The sequence below is a fragment of the Procambarus clarkii genome, chromosome 89, assembly GCF_040958095.1.
Source record: "Procambarus clarkii isolate CNS0578487 chromosome 89, FALCON_Pclarkii_2.0, whole genome shotgun sequence".
NCBI classification, from domain to species: domain Eukaryota; kingdom Metazoa; phylum Arthropoda; class Malacostraca; order Decapoda; family Cambaridae; genus Procambarus; species Procambarus clarkii.
Genome location: NC_091238.1, coordinates 11,547,310 through 11,563,457, shown reverse-complemented (window position 1 = coordinate 11,563,457; position 16,148 = coordinate 11,547,310). Strand labels below are relative to the sequence as shown.

Here is a 16,148-nt window from a genome sequence, read left to right as displayed (position 1 = left end):
CACGATTTTTGGCCGCTAGCGGCGAAAATCGCACGATTTTTGGCCGCTAGCGGCGAAAATCGCACGATTTTTGGCCGCTAGCGGCGAAAATCGCACGGTTTTTGGCCGCTAGCGGCGAAAATCGCGCTATTTTTGGCCGGTAGCGGCGAAAATCGCGATTTTTGCCCGCCAGCTGCGAAAATCGCATGGTTTTTGGCCGCTAGCGGCGAAAATCGCGCGGTTTTTGGCCGGTAGCGGCGAAAATCGCGCTATTTTTGCCCGCCAGCTGCAAAAATCGCATAGTTTCTGGCCGCTAGGTGCGAAAATCGCACTATTTTTGGCCGCTAGCGGCGAAATTCGCACGATTTTTGGCCGCTAGCGGCGAAAATCGCACGGTTTTTGGCCGCTAGCGGCGAAAATCGCGCTATTTTTGGCCGGTAGCGGCGAAAATCGCGATTTTTGCCCGCCAGCTGCGAAAATCGCATGGTTTTTGGCCGCTAGCGGCGAAAATCGCGCGGTTTTTGGCCGGTAGCGGCGAAAATCGCATGGTTTTTGCCCGCCAGCTGCAAAAATCGCATAGTTTCTGGCCGCTAGGTGCGAAAATCGCACTATTTTTGGCCGCTAGCGGCGAAATTCGCACGATTTTTGGCCGCTAGCGGCGAAATTTGCACGATTTTTGGCCGCTAGCGGCGAAAATCGCGCTATTTTTGGCCGGTAGCGGCGAAAATCGCTTTATTTTTGCCCGCCAGCTGCGAAAATCGCATGGTTTTTGGCCGCTAGCGGCGAAAATCGCGCGGTTTTTGGCCGGTAGCGGCGAAAATCGCGCTATTTTTGCCCGCCAGCTGCAAAAATCGCATAGTTTCTGGCCACTAGCGGCGAAAATCGCACGATTTTTGGCCGCTAGCGGCGAAAATCGCGCTATTTTTGGCCGGTAGCGGCGAAAATCGCGATTTTTGCCCACCAGCTGCGAAAATCGCATGGTTTTTGGCCGGTAGCGGCGAAAATCGCGATTTTTTGCCCGCCAGCTGCGAAAATCGCATGGTTTTTGGCCGCTACCGGCGAAAATCGCGCGGTTTTTGGCCGGTAGCGGCAAAAATCGGTCGATTTTTGGCAGGTAGCGGCGAAATTCGCGCGATTTTTGGCCGCCAGCTGCAAAAATCGCACGATTTTTGGCCGCTAGCGGCGAAAATCGCACGGTTTTTGGCCGCTAGCAACGAAAATCGTGCTAGTTTTGGCCGGTAGCGGAGAAAATCGCGATTTTTGCCCGCTAGCGGCGAAAATGGCGCGGTTTTTGGCCGGTAGCGGCGAAAATCGCGCTATTTTTGCCCGCCAGCTGCAAAAATCGCATAGTTTCTGGCCGCTAGCGGCGAAAATCGCACTATTTTTGGCCGCTAGCGGCGTAATTCGCACGATTTTTGGCCGCTAGCGGCGAAATTTGCACGATTTTTGGCCGCTAGCGGCGAAAATCGCGCTATTTTTGGCCGGTAGCGGCGAAAATCGCGATTTTTGCCCGCCAGCTGCGAAAATCGCATAGTTTTTGGCCGCTAGCGGCGAAAATCGCGCGGTTTTTGGCCGGTAGCGGCGAAAATCGCGCTATTTTTGCCCGCCAGCTGCAAAAATCGCATAGTTTCTGGCCGCTAGCGGCGAAAATCGCACTATTTTTGGCCGCTAGCGGCGAAATTCGCACGATTTTTGGCCGCTAGCGGCGAAATTTGCACGATTTTTGGCCGCTAGCGGCGAAAATCGCGCTATTTTTGGCCGGTAGCGGCGAAAATCGCGATTTTTGCCCGCCAGCTGCGAAAATCGCATGGTTTTTGGCCGCTATCGGCGAAAATCGCGCGGTTTTTGGCCGTTAGCGGCGAAAATCGGTCGGTTTTTGGCAGGTAGCGGCGAAATTCGCGCGATTTTTGGCCGCCAGCTGCAAAAATCGCATGGTTTCTGGCCGCAAGCGTCGAAAATAGCGCGGTTTTCGGCCGTTAGCGGTGAAAATCGCATGGTTTTTGGCCGCTAGCGGCGAAAATCGCGCTATTTTTGGCCGGTAGTGGCGAAAATCGCGATTTTTGCCCGCCAGCTGCGAAAATCGCATGGTTTTTGGCCGCTAGCGGCGAAAATCGCGCGGTTTTTGGCCGTTAGCGGCGAAAATCGGTCGATTTTTGGCAGGTAGCGGCGAAATTCGCGCGATTTTTGGCCGCCAGCTGCAAAAATCGCATGGTTTCTGGCCACTAGCGTCGAAAATAGCGCGGTTTTCGGCCGTTAGCGGCAAAAATCGCCCGATTTTTGGCCGCTAGCGGTGAAAATCGCATGGTTTTTGGCCGGTAGAGGCGAAAATCGCGATTTTTGCCCGCCAGCTGCGAAAATCGCATAATTTCTCGCAGCTTGCGGCGAAAATCGCACGATTTTTGCCCGCTAGCGGCCAAATTCGCAGTATTTTTGGCCGCAAGCGGCGAAATTCGCACGATTTTTGGCCGCTAGCGGCGAAATTTGCACGATTTTTGGCCGCTAGCGGCGAAAATCGCACGATTTTTGGCCGCTAGCGGCGAAAATCGCACGGTTTTTGGTCGCTAGCGGCAAAAATCGCGCTATTTTTGCCCGGTAGCGGCGAAAATCGCGATTTTTGCCCGCCAGCTTAGAAAATTGCATGGTTTTTGGCCGCTAGCGGCGAAAATCGCGCGGTTTTTGGCCGGTAGCGGCGAAAATCGCGCTATTTTTGCCCGCCAGCTGCAAAAATCGCATAGTTTCTGGCCGCTAGCGGCGAAAATCGCACTATTTTTGGCCGCTAGCGGCGAAATTCGCACGATTTTTGGCCGCTAGCGGCGAAATTTGCACGATTTTTGGCCGCTAGCGGCGAAAATCGCACGGTTTTTGGCCGCTAGCGGCGAAAATCGCACGGTTTTTGGCCGCTAGCGGCGAAAATCGCGCTATTTTTGGCCGGTAGCGGCGAAAATCGCGATTTTTGCCCGCCAGCTGCGAAAATCGCGTGGTTTTTGGCCGCTAGCGGCGAAAATCGCGCAGTTTTTGGCCGGTAGCGGCGAAAATCGGTCGATTTTTGGCAGGTAGCGGCGAAATTCGCGCGGTTTTTGGCCGCCAGCTGCAAAAATCGCATGGTTTCTGGCCGCTAGCGTCGAAAATAGCGCGGTTTTCGGCCGTTAGCGGCAAAAATCGCCCGATTTTTTGCCGCTAGCGGCGAAATTTGCACGATTTTTGGCCGCTAGCGGCGAAAATCGCATGGTTTTTGGCCGGTAGCGGCAAAAATCGGTCGAATTTTTTTTGCGATTTTTGCCCGCCAGCTGCGAAAATCGCATAGTTTCTGGCCGCTAGCGGCGAAAATCGCACTATTTTTGGCCGCTAGCGGCGTAATTCGCACGATTTTTGGCCGCTAGCGGCGAAATTTGCACGATTTTTGGCCGCTAGCGGCGAAAATCGCGCTATTTTTGGCCGGTAGCGGCGAAAATCGCGATTTTTGCCCGCCAGCTGCGAAAATCGCATAGTTTTTGGCCGCTAGCGGCGAAAATCGCGCGGTTTTTGGCCGGTAGCGGCGAAAATCGCGCTATTTTTGCCCGTCAGCTGCAAAAATCGCATAGTTTCTGGCCGCTAGCGGCGAAAATCGCACTATTTTTGGCCGCTAGCGGCGAAATTCGCACGATTTTTGGCCGCTAGCGGCGAAATTTGCACGATTTTTGGCCGCTAGCGGCGAAAATCGCGCTATTTTTGGCCGGTAGCGGCAAAAATCGCGATTTTTGCCCGCCAGCTGCGAAAATCGCGTGGTTTTTGGCCGCTAGCGGCGAAAATCGCGCAGTTTTTGGCCGGTAGCGGCGAAAATCGGTCGATTTTTAAGAACATAAGAACATAAGAACAAAGGTAACTGCAGAAGGCCTATTGGCCCATACGAGGCAGCTCCCATTCTATAACCACCCAATCCCACTCATATACTTGTCCAACCCGTGCTTGAAACAATCGAGGGACCCCACCTCCACAATGTTACGCGGCAATTGGTTCCACAAATCAACAACCCTGTTACTGAACCAGTATTTACCCAAGTCTTTCCTAAATCTAAACTTATCCAATTTATATCCATTGTTTCGTGTTCTGTCCTGTGTTGATACTTTTAATACCCTATTAATATCCCCCCGGTTATGTCCATTCATCCACTTGTAAACCTCTATCATGTCACCCCTAACTCTTCGCCTTTCCAGTGAATGCAACTTAAGCTTTGTTAATCTTTCTTCATATGAAAGATTTCTAATTTGGGGAATTAACTTAGTCATCCTACGCTGGACACGTTCAAGTGAATTTATATCCATTCTATAATATGGCGACCAAAACTGAACTGCATAATCTAAATGGGGCCTAACTAGAGCAAGATATAGCTTGAGAACCACACCAGGTGTCTTGTTACTAACGCTGCGATTAATAAATCCAAGTGTCCGATTTGCCTTATTACGAACATTTATGCATTGATCCTTTTGTTTTAAATTCTTACTAATCATAACTCCCAGATCCCTTTCGCAATCCGACTTCGCAATCACAACACCATCTAGCTCGTATCTTGTAACTCTATCATCATTACCTAACCTCAGAACTTTACATTTATCAGCATTAAACTGCATCTGCCAATCCTTTGACCATTTCAAAACCCTATCTAGATCAACTTGAAGTGATAGTGAGTCCTCCTCCGAATTAATTTCCCTACCGATTTTCGTATCATCGGCAAATTTGCAAATGTTGCTACTCAAACCTGAATCTAAATCATTTATATATATTATAAACAACAGAGGTCCCAGGACAGAGCCTTGAGGCACTCCACTTACAACATTTTCCCACTCTGACTTGATTCCATTTATACTAACTCTCTGTTTCCTTTGGTATAGCCATGCCCTAATCCAGCTTAATATAGCACCCCCAATACCATGAGACTCTATTTTTTTTAATCAGTCTTTCATGTGGCACTGTATCAAAAGCTTTGCTAAAGTCAAGGTATACAACATCGCAATCCTTACCACTATCAACTGCCTCAACAATGCTAGAATAAAAAGATAACAAATTTGTTAAACATGAACGGCCATTTATAAAACCATGTTGCGACTCAATTATTAATTTATGTTTTTCAAGATGAAGACGAATTTTATTTGCTATTATAGATTCGAGTAACTTTCCCACAATAGACGTTAGGCTAATTGGTCGATAGTTAGACGCAAGTGATCTATCTCCTTTCTTAAAAACTGGTATCACATTAGCAACTTTCCAAAACTCTGGCACTCTGCCTGACTCTATTGATTTATTAAATATGGTTGACAGTGGGTCACAAAGCTCCTCTTTGCATTCTTTAAGCACCCTAGCAAACACTTCATCCGGCCCTGGGGATTTGTTTGGTTTGAGTTTTACTATTTGTTTAAGAACATCCTCCCTGGTAACTGCTAAACTCGTCAACCTGTCCTCGTCCCCACCCACATAGACTTGTTCGGCTGAAGGCATATTGTTAAGTTCCTCTTTAGTAAATACAGATACAAAATATTTATTAAAAATACTACTCATCTCTTCATCACTATCTGTTATTTGACCTGTCTCAGTTTTTAATGGACCTATCCTTTCCCTAGTCTTAGTACGATATAACTGAAAAAACCCTTTAGGATTTGTCTTTGCTTGCCCTGCTATGCGAACTTCATAGTTTCTTTTTGCTTTCCTTATCTCTTTTTTAACATTTCTAACCAGTTGTACGAATTCCTGTTCTAAAGTGACCTCCCCATTTTTAATCCTTTTGTACCAAGCTCTCTTTTTACCTATAAGGTTCTTCAAATTCTTTGTTATCCACTTTGGGTCATTAGTATACGATCTATTCAATTTGTATGGTATACTACGTTCCTGTGCTTTGTTTAGAATATTCTTAAATAAGTTATATATTGAATCCACATCGAAATCCCCATTTAAGTCACCTATCGCTGGGTTCATGTCTCGCTCCAAGACCGGCCCACACCCCATACCCAAGCCTTTCCAATCAATTTGACCCAAAAAATTTCTTAGGCTATTAAAATCAGCTTTTCGAAAATCTGGCACTTTAACAGAATTTTCTCCTACTGGTCTATTCCATTCTATGCTAAATCTAATTTCTTTGTGATCACTGCTCCCTAGCTCACTCCCTATTTCGATGTCATTAATTTGCGTTTCCCTGTTAGTTAACACTAAATCTAAAATATTATTTTCCCGTGTTGGTTCCTTAATGTGTTGCGTAAGAAAGCAATCGTCAATTAATTCTAGAAAATCTTCTGCTTCACTATTCCCTGTTTTGTTCAACCAGTTTATTCCGCTAAAATTAAAGTCACCCATGACATAAATACTGTTAGATCTAGATGCTCTAGATATTTCATCCCATAGATGCTTTGCTTCCATTCTGTCTAAATTTGGTGGCCTATATATTACTCCTATTATAATATTATTAGCTTTTTCGTTTAATTCAATCCAAATAGTTTCTGTGTGTGGCTCTGTTTTGATTCCCTCTTTGAGACTACATTTCAAATTGTCCCTAACATATATGGCTACTCCACCTCCTCGTCTAATATATCTATCTGTGTGAAATAGTTTAAATCCATATATTTGATATTCAGCTAATAGTTCTCTATTTTCTACATTCATCTACGTTTCGGTAAGTGCAATAATATCTATTTTTTCTGTGCAGACAAGAGCATTTAATTCGTTAATTTTATTTCTTAGACTTCTACTGTTAGTGTAATATACCCTAAGTGAATTGTTATTTTGCGGACCTTCTCTTTCCCTGATCGTTTTGCCAATTCCTTTCTCCCACAAACACATACTTTTATTACCTCCTTCCTCCAAATCAATTCCCATACCTCTATCTACTAACAGTTTAAACCCAAACAAACACCTCTAACCACTTCTTCTAGCGAGTTCGCAACAGCAACGACCCCAGCTCTCGATAGATGCACCCCATCACGAGCATACATTTCATTTCTTCCATAGAAGTGTTCCCAGTTGTCTATGAAAGATATTGCATTTGATTTGCAATATCTTTCCAGCCGGCAATTGACACCAAGTGCCCTCGATATCCATTCATTTCCCACTCCCTTTCTTGGAAGAATGCCACATATGATCGGGATTCCTCCCTTGCTCCTAACTAACTCTATGGCTGTTTTATACCTCTGAATCAGTTCCTCACTCCTGACTCGACCAACATCATTTCCTCCCACGCTAATGCAAATAATGGGATTGTTCCCATTACCAGCCATAATATCATTCATGTTGTTTATAATATCACCAATGCCAGCTCCGGGATAGCAAACCCTTAACCTGTTCCCCCTATCTCTAGCACAAAACGTTCTATCCAAATACCTTATCTGGGAATCTCCCACAACTAATGTTTGCTTAGGTACTTCCTTTACTTTTGGCAGGTAGCGGCGAAATTCGCGCGGTTTTTGGCCGCCAGCTGCAAAAATCGCATGGTTTCTGGCCGCTAGCGTCGAAAATAGCGCGGTTTTCGGCCGTTAGCGGCAAAAATCGCCCGATTTTTTGCCGCTAGCGGCGAAATTTGCACGATTTTTGGCCGCTAGCGGCGAAAATCGCACGGTTTTTGGCCGCTAGCGGCGAAAATCGCGCTATTTTTGGCCGGTAGCGGCGAAAATCGCGATTTTTGCCCGCCAGCTGCGAAAATCGCATGGTTTTTGGCCGCTAGCGGCGAAAATCGCGCGGTTTTTGGCCGGTTGCGGCGAAAATCGCGCTATTTTTGCCCTCCAGCTGCGAAAATCGCACGGTTTTTGGCCGCTAGCGGCGAAAATCGCGCTATTTTTGGCCGGTAGCGGCAAAAATCGCGATTTTTGCCCGCCAGCTGCGAAAATCGCATAGATTTTGGCCGCTAGCAGCGAAAATTGCGCGGTTTTTGGCCGGTAGCGGCAAAAATCGGTCGAATTTTTTTTGCGATTTTTGCCCGCCAGCTGCGAAAATCGCATAGTTTCTGGCCGCTAGCGGCGAAAATCGCACTATTTTTGGCCGCTAGCGGCGTAATTTGCACGATTTTTGGCCGCTAGCGGCGAAATTTGCACGATTTTTGGCCGCTAGCGGCGAAAATCGCGCTATTTTTGGCCGGTAGCGGCGAAAATCGCGATTTTTGCCCGCCAGCTGCGAAAATCGCATGGTTTTTGGCCGCTAGCGGCGAAAATCGCGCGGTTTTTGGCCGGTAGCGGCGAAAATCGCGCTATTTTTGCCCGCCAGCTGCAAAAATCGCATAGTTTCTGGCCGCTAGCGGCGAAAATCGCACTATTTTTGGCCGCAAGCGGCGAAATTCGCACGATTTTTGGCCGCTAGCGGCGAAATTTGCACGATTTTTGGCCGCTAGCGGCGAAAATCGCGCTATTTTTTGCCGGTAGCAGCGAAAATCGCGATTTTTGCCCGCCAGCTGCGAAAATCGCATGGTTTTTGGCCGCTATCGGCGAAAATCGCGCGGTTTTTGGCCGTTAGCGGCGAAAATTGGTCGATTTTTGGCAGGTAGCGGCGAAATTCGCGCGATTTTTGGCCGCCAGCTGCAAAAATCGCATGGTTTCTGGCCGCTAGCGTCGAAAATAGCGCGGTTTTCGGCCGTTAGCGGCAAAAATCGCCCGATTTTTGGCCGCTAGCGGTGAAAATCGCATGGTTTTTGGCCGCTAGCGGCGAAAATCGCGCTATTTTTGGCCGGTAGAGGCGAAAATCGCGATTTTTGCCCGCCAGCTGCGAAAATCGCATGGTTTTTGGCCGCTTGCGGGGAAAATCGCACGGTTTTTGGCCGCTTGCGGCGAAAATCGCGCTATTTTTGCCAGCCAGCTGCAAAAATCGCATAATTTCTCGCAGCTTGCGGCGAAAATCGCACGATTTTTGCCCGCTAGCGGCCAAATTCGCACTATTTTTGGCCGCAAGCGGCGAAATTCGCACGATTTTTGGCCGCTAGCGGCGAAATTTGCACGATTTTTGGCCGCTAGCGGCGAAAATCGCATGGTTTTTGGCCGCTAGCGGCGAAAATCGCGCTATTTTTGCCCGGTAGCGGCGAAAATCGCGATTTTTGCCCGCCAGCTTAGAAAATTGCATGGTTTTTGGCCGCTAGCGGCGAAAATCGCGTGGTTTTTGGCCTGTAGCGGCGAAAATCGCGCTATTTTTGCCCGCCAGCTGCAAAAATCGCATAGTTTCTGGCCGCTAGCGGCGAAAATCGCACTATTTTTGGCCGCTAGCGGCGAAATTCGCACGATTTTTGGCCGCTAGCGGCGAAATTTGCACGATTTTTGGCCGCTAGCGGCAAAAATCGCACGGTTTTTGGCCGCTAGCGGCGAAAATCGCGCTATTTTTGGCCGGTAGCGGCGAAAATCGCGATTTTTGCCCGCCAGCTGCGAAAATCGCGTGGTTTTTGGCCGCTAGCGGCGAAAATCGCGCAATTTTTGGCCGGTAGCGGCGAAAATCGGTCGATTTTTGGCAGGTAGCGGCGAAATTCGCGCGGTTTTTGGCCGCCAGCTGCAAAAATCGCATGGTTTCTGGCCGCTAGCGTCGAAAATAGCGCGGTTTTCGGCCGTTAGCGGCAAAAATCGCCCGATTTTTTGCCGCTAGCGGCGAAATTTGCACGATTTTTGGCCGCTAGCGGCGAAAATCGCACGGTTTTTGGCCGCTAGCGGCGAAAATCGCGCTATTTTTGCCCGGTAGCGGCGAAAATCGCGATTTTTGCCCGCCAGCTGCGAAAATCGCATGGTTTTTGGCCGGTAGCGGCGAAAATCGCGCTATTTTTGGCCGGTAGCGGCAAAAATCGCGATTTTTGCCCGCCAGCTGCGAAAATCGCATAGATTTTGGCCGCTAGCAGCGAAAATCGCGCGGTTTTTGGCCGGTAGCGGCAAAAATCGGTCGAATTTTTTTTGCGATTTTTGCCCGCCAGCTGCGAAAATCGCACGGTTTTTGGCCGCTAGCGGCGAAAATCGCGATTTTTGCCCGCCAGCTGCAAAAATCGCATAGTTTCTGGCCGCTAGCGGCGAGAATCGCACGATTTTTGGTCGACATATGCGTTAACAACACTCCTCTTGTACCTTTTGAGAAAATTCGTGTTAGAATTATTAATCTTACTTTTTCGGTCATATTTAATAATATATGTCTACAGGAAAGACTGCTACCAAAATATACTAATATATATACTAATATATATATATATATACATATAATAATAATAGGCATCCTTCAGTCTCGGGAGACTATGGAGTTGCGCCCTAGTTGTCAATTCTGGTGCAGCGTCTGGTGTGACTGATGAGGCCAATCCGAGAGTGGCAGTCCTTCCCACACCGAGCACAAACGAAGTCCGATTCTGGTCTGTCTTCCTGGCTACCGGCTTTCCTTCTCTGTCTCTTTGCCTCCGATTCCTTGGCAAGTGACTCCTCGAACTTGGAGAGACCTCTTTGAACAGACTGCCTCCAGGCTGAACGGTCTGCAGCCTGTGTCTCCCATATAGCTAGATCGACGTCCATGGCTTTCAGGTCCCTCTTGCATACGTCTTTGTACCGTAGCTGGGGCTTGCCTGTTGGACGCTTTCCCTGCATCAGCTCTCCGTACAGGAGATCCTTGGGGATCCTGCCGTCGCCCATTCGCACAACGTGCCCGAGCCAGCGCATTCGTCTCTGTTTCAGCATTGTGTACATGCTGGTGATTCTTGCTCTCCCCAAGACGTTGTTGTTTGTCACCTTGTCCTGCCAGGTGATGTCCAAGATGTGTCGAAGGCAGCGCATGTGGTAGGCATTCAGCTGTCTTTCCTGACGGGCGCGGAGTGTCCAAGACTCACTGCCGTAAAGGAGAGTGCTCAGGACACAGGCTCTGTAAACCTGAATCTTAGTATACTCAGTTAGCCTATTGTTGGTCCACACTCTCTTTGTCAGTCTGGACATGGTAGTAGATGCCTTACCGATGCGTTTGTTTAGCTCCGTATCAAGAGAGAGGGAGTCAGAGATTGTGGAGCCCAGGTACACGAAGTCGTGAACGACTTCCAGTTATATATATTATATTGCTATATTGCTGGTGTTGACTTCTTGTGGCAAGAAGTCAACACCAGCAATCAACAGCCAATTATTGCACAACTATATTCTACCCACCTCAAGACTCCGCTCCAATATAGAAGCATCAAGAAATATGGACCAATAGGCTTTCTACAAACACTTCTATTCAATATCCATTGTTTCGTGTTCTGTCTTGTGTTGATGAAATTAATACCCTATTAATACCCTTGTTCTGTCTTGTGTTGATGAAATTAATACCCTATTAATACCACATTTTGTTCTGTCTTGTGTTAATGCCACATCACCCCTTCCACCTCACTCAAATGTAGATATAAAATCGGAGATACGTAAGTTCTATTCAGTTGTGTATTTGTGAACTAAAGTCTTTGAAAATGTAATAAGTTTTACGAAACGCGCCCGTGTCGCGTCAGACTAGAAATAAAAATGAATTTTGGAGAATTGATTTTTGATTTACCTCCAACAGTGAAGCGTAATGTACGAAAGATTGAGAAAATTCGTGTTAGAATTATTAATCTTACTTTTTCGGTCATATTTAATAATATATATATATATATATATATATATATATATATATATATATATATATATATATATATATATATATATATATATATATATATATATATATATATATATATATATATATACCAGCAGAAGGAAGCCACAAGGTAGGCAGGTAGAGTGAGTGAAGACTCTAACAATCACCAAGCCTCGCCCTCAGCATGTCGAGGACTATCAAAGACCTCATGAAGCCCCGCTGGTGTAACGTCTCTACTTAAGTCTAATCTCAACTTGATTTGTTTTCCAATTTACAACTCTCCATTATTAACTTCAACTCTTGCATAAGAGATTGGTGAGGATAAAATGAACTAAAGAAGAGAATCAACATACCTAGTGTAGGGGTCCACCTGGAGTGATTGGCAGAGAAAAGGCGGGGACCGAAAAGGCCCAGCACCACCTGGCTGAGCTGGGCGATGGCCAGCTGGTTGGCCATCATGGTCACCTGAAGGTCTTCCTTGTTCGGGAACCTGTTGCCAATCTCCAGCGTATTAGGGTCTTGCTGGGTTCTTGAGGGCCACACCCTGGTAATATTAGACATCTGTGGATGTTGTTCATCATCGTAGCCTGTCGGTGGATGCCCTAACGAATCCTCTGGTGTTTGAGGAAAGTTTAGTGTCAACAGCAGGCTGGGAATGAGGAACTGGTCTTTTAGGATGTGATGACTTAAGAGGTGCTGCTGTAGAAGCAGGGACTGGAGGAGGAGAGCCATGGTTGTGTGTGTGAGAACCGATGCCGAGGGAGTGCCGTGCCGTGGCCTTGGAGTGTGGCGTCGACGCTAGTCATGGAGGGCCCGCCCGCCAGTTGAGTGAACTGGAACCCGTCAGTTGAGTACCTGGAGCCCGCCCCAAGCCCTACCGAGAACCCACCCCGAGCCCTACCAAGAACCCACCCCGAGCCCTACAGAGAACCCAACTCCCCCGAGCCCTACCAAGAACCCACCCCGAGCCCTACAGAGAACCCAACTCCCCCGAGCCCTACCAAGAACCCACACCCCCCCCCCGAGCCCTACCAAGAACCCACACCCCCCCCCCGAGCCCTACCAAGAACCCACACCCCCCCGAGCCCTACCAAGAACCCACACCCCCCCCGAGCCCTACCAAGAACCCACACCCCCCCGAGCCCTACCAAGAACCCACACCCCCCCGAGCCCTACCAAGAACCCACACCCCCCCGAGCCCTACCAAGAACCCCCCCCCCCTGAGCCCTACCAAGAACCCACACCCCCCCCCAGCCCTACCAAGAACCCACACCCCCCCCCCCCGAGCCCTACCAAGAACCCACACCCCCCCCCCGAGCCCTACCAAGAACCCACACCCCCCCGAGCCCTACCAAGAACCCACACCCCCCCGAGCCCTACCAAGTACCCACACCCCGCCAAGCCCTACCAAGCACCCACACCCCCCAAGCCCTACCAAGAACCCACACCCCCCAAGCCCTACCAAGAACCCACACCCCCCCAAGCCCTACCAAGAACCCACACCCCCCCAAGCCCTACCAAGAACCCACACCCCCCCCAAGCCCTACCAAGAACCCACACCCCCCCCCCAAGCCCTACCAAGAACCCACACCCACCCCAAGCCCTACCAAGAACCCACACCCCCCCCCAAGTCCTACCAAGAACCCACACCCCCCCAAGCCCTACCAAGAACCCACACCCCCCCAAGCCCTACCAAGAACCCACACCCCCCAAGCCCTACCAAGAACCCACACCCCCCAAGCCCTACCAAGAACCCACCCGAAGCCGGACAGACACCCACCTGGAGCCCGAACAGTCACCCACCCAGAGCCCGCCAGTTGAGTACCTAAAGCCTGCCCGGAGCCCCGACCGACAACCCACCCCGGAGCCCCGACTGACAACCCACCCCGGAGCCCCGACCGACAACCCACCCCGGAGCCCCGACAGAGAACCCACTTGGGGCCCGACAGAGAACCCACTTGGGGCCCGACAGAGAACCCACTTGGGGCCCGACAGAGAACCCACTTGGGGCCCGACAGAGAACCCACCTGGAGCCCGACCAAGAACCCACTTGGAGCCCGACAGAGAACCCACCTGAAGCCCGACAGAGAACCCACCTGAAGCCCGACCAAGAACCCACCTGGAGCCCGACAGAGAACCCACCTGAAGCCCGACAGAGAACCCACCTGAAGCCCGACCAAGAACCCACCTGGAGCCCGACCAAGAACCCACCTGGAGCCCGACCAAGAACCCACCTGGAGTCCAACAGAGAACTCACCTGGAGTCCAACAGAGAACTCACCTGGAGTCCGACAGAGAACCCACCTGGAGCCCGACAGAGAACCCACTTGAAGCCCGACCAAGAACCCAGCTGGAGTCCAACAGAGAACCCACCTGGAGCCCGACCAAGAACCCACCTGGAGCCCGACCAAGAACCCACCTGGAGCCCGACCAAGAACCCACCTGGAGCCCGACCAAGAACCCACCTGGAGCCCGACCAAGAACCCACCTGGAGCCCGACCAAGAACCCACCTGGAGTCCAACAGAGAACCCACCTGGAGCCCGACCAAGAACCCACCTGGAGCCCGACCAAGAACCCACCTGGAGCCCGACCAACAACCCACCTGGAGCCCGACCAAGAACCCACCTGGAGCCCGACCAAGAACCCACCTGGAGCCCGACCAAGAACCCACCTGGAGTCCAACAGAGAACCCACCTGGAGCCCGACAGAGAACCCACCTGGAGCCCGACCAAGAACCCACCTGGAGCCCGACCAAGAACCCACCTGGAGCCCGACCAAGAACCCACCTGGAGCCCGACCAAGAACCCACCTGGAGCCCGACCAAGAACCCACCTGGAGCCCGACCAAGAACCCACCTGGAGCCCGACCAAGAACCCACCTGGAGCCCGACCAAGAACCCACCTGGAGCCCGACCAAGAACCCACCTGGAGCCCGACCAAGAATCCACCTGGAGCCCGACCAAGAACCCACCTGGAGCCCGACCAAGAACCCACCTGGAGCCCGACCAAGAACCCACCTGGAGCCCGACCAAGAACCCACCTGGAGCCCGACCAAGAACCCACCTGGAGCCCGACCAAGAACCCACCTGGAGCCCGACCAAGAACCCACCTGGAGCCCGACCAAGAACCCACCTGGAGTCCGACCAAGAACCCACCTGGAGTCCGACCAAGAACCCACCTGGGACCCGACAGAGAACCCACCTGGAGCCCAACAGAGAACCCACCACGCGCCCAACCTTTCATGGAGAAAATTCAATACCAGGCGACAAAAATAATTGCAGAATGAAGTCTAGTTTCATACCATGAACGGTCGAGGGCCACAGGGCTAACAACACTGCAAACCGGGCATTGCCAGGATGGATCTCACCGAAACTATTAAAATATTGAACAGTTTCGAAGATATGGATCCAGAGAACAACTTCAACAGGTCAGATGGAACACAAACAATGAACAACGGTTTCAAGTTCAACAAGCCGCAGTGTAGGACTGAAAACAGAAGCTACATTTTCACCCACAGGGTTATAAACCCATGGAACCGCCTATCTGCTAAAGCAGTAAATACCATAACACTGTTGAATTGTAAAATCCAATTTGAAAAAAATCATCAGGACAAGTGGAGGACCTTTGACAAGGTCAATGATAGGCATTGTTGGAAGCAGTCTCCATACGCTAAACCCCAGTATATTATATAATTGTATATACTGGGTTTATACAAGATATAAATGTCAAAAAGAATTATCACTCTTACCTGTTGTAATGGTAAGAGTAATGTTGCTGATGTCGGTAATCAGTGGCAGATGTTGTCGCCTTGGCGGCAGCGACGATACTGAGCGCTGAGCCTTCAACGGTTAACCGCCGTTTGAACGCCATTTTGAAATTCCAGGCGTACTGCCCTAATAGTGTGTAAATTAGTATTTGTGTGCATAATAGGCCTTTCCAAGAAACCTTATTGCTATGAATATCTTGTTATCTAACAAACGAATTATTTTTGTTAATATTTCTAGCACATATGTTAAATTAGTCCATTTTTCATTCAGAGGGGGTATATATATATAGCTATTTACATTTTAAGTTTGAAAAATTACCGTAGAAAATTGAATGCAAAGATAAGATTATATTTATTTATACAACCCTGTTTGGAAATTAACTCCTTTTACAATGAAATAAGACGCAAATAAAAACCTCAATTGTGTAGTGGATTTACTCGCCTGGCGTTCCGCGAGCGCTATACCATGGGTTCGTATCCTGGCCGGGGAGGATTTATTGGGCGCAAATCCTTAACTGTAGCTTCTGTTTAACGCAACTGTAAAATGTGTACTTGGATGAAAAAACGATTGTTCGCGGCTGGGATCGTATTCCAGGGACCTGCCCGAAACGCTACGCGTACTAGTGGCTGTACAAGAATGTAACAACTCTTGTATATATCTCAAAAAAAAAAAAAAGTGAGGCTTCACCAGATTTATTAGTTTGAATATTAACCTTCTTTTTCATAAAAAAAATCAAAGGTACGCATCATTATTCTCAGGGTTTCGTTAGGTTAGGTATTGTAGAATAGCAGTAATAGTGCTTCATTGTGGGTGTAGGTGAACATTGCCAGTGTTGCACTACTGCTGCTAT

At 49.1% G+C, this 16,148-nt stretch overlaps 1 long non-coding RNA gene across 2 annotated transcripts in view; it reads right to left on the bottom strand.

Annotated features, from left to right (window-relative positions):
* LOC123773387 (uncharacterized) overlaps window positions 1-15,377 on the bottom strand; it is a 24,549-nt gene extending 9,172 nt beyond the window's left edge. The window contains exon 1 of one of the 2 annotated variants that reach the window (XR_006774796.2): window positions 15,280-15,377. This is a non-coding gene — a long non-coding RNA (uncharacterized lncRNA). Of the gene's footprint in view, window positions 1-11,885; window positions 12,327-15,279 lie in introns of those variants that run through there. The other variant, XR_011225755.1, reaches the window with a different exon arrangement.
* Between the last annotated feature and the right edge of the window lie 771 nt (window positions 15,378-16,148).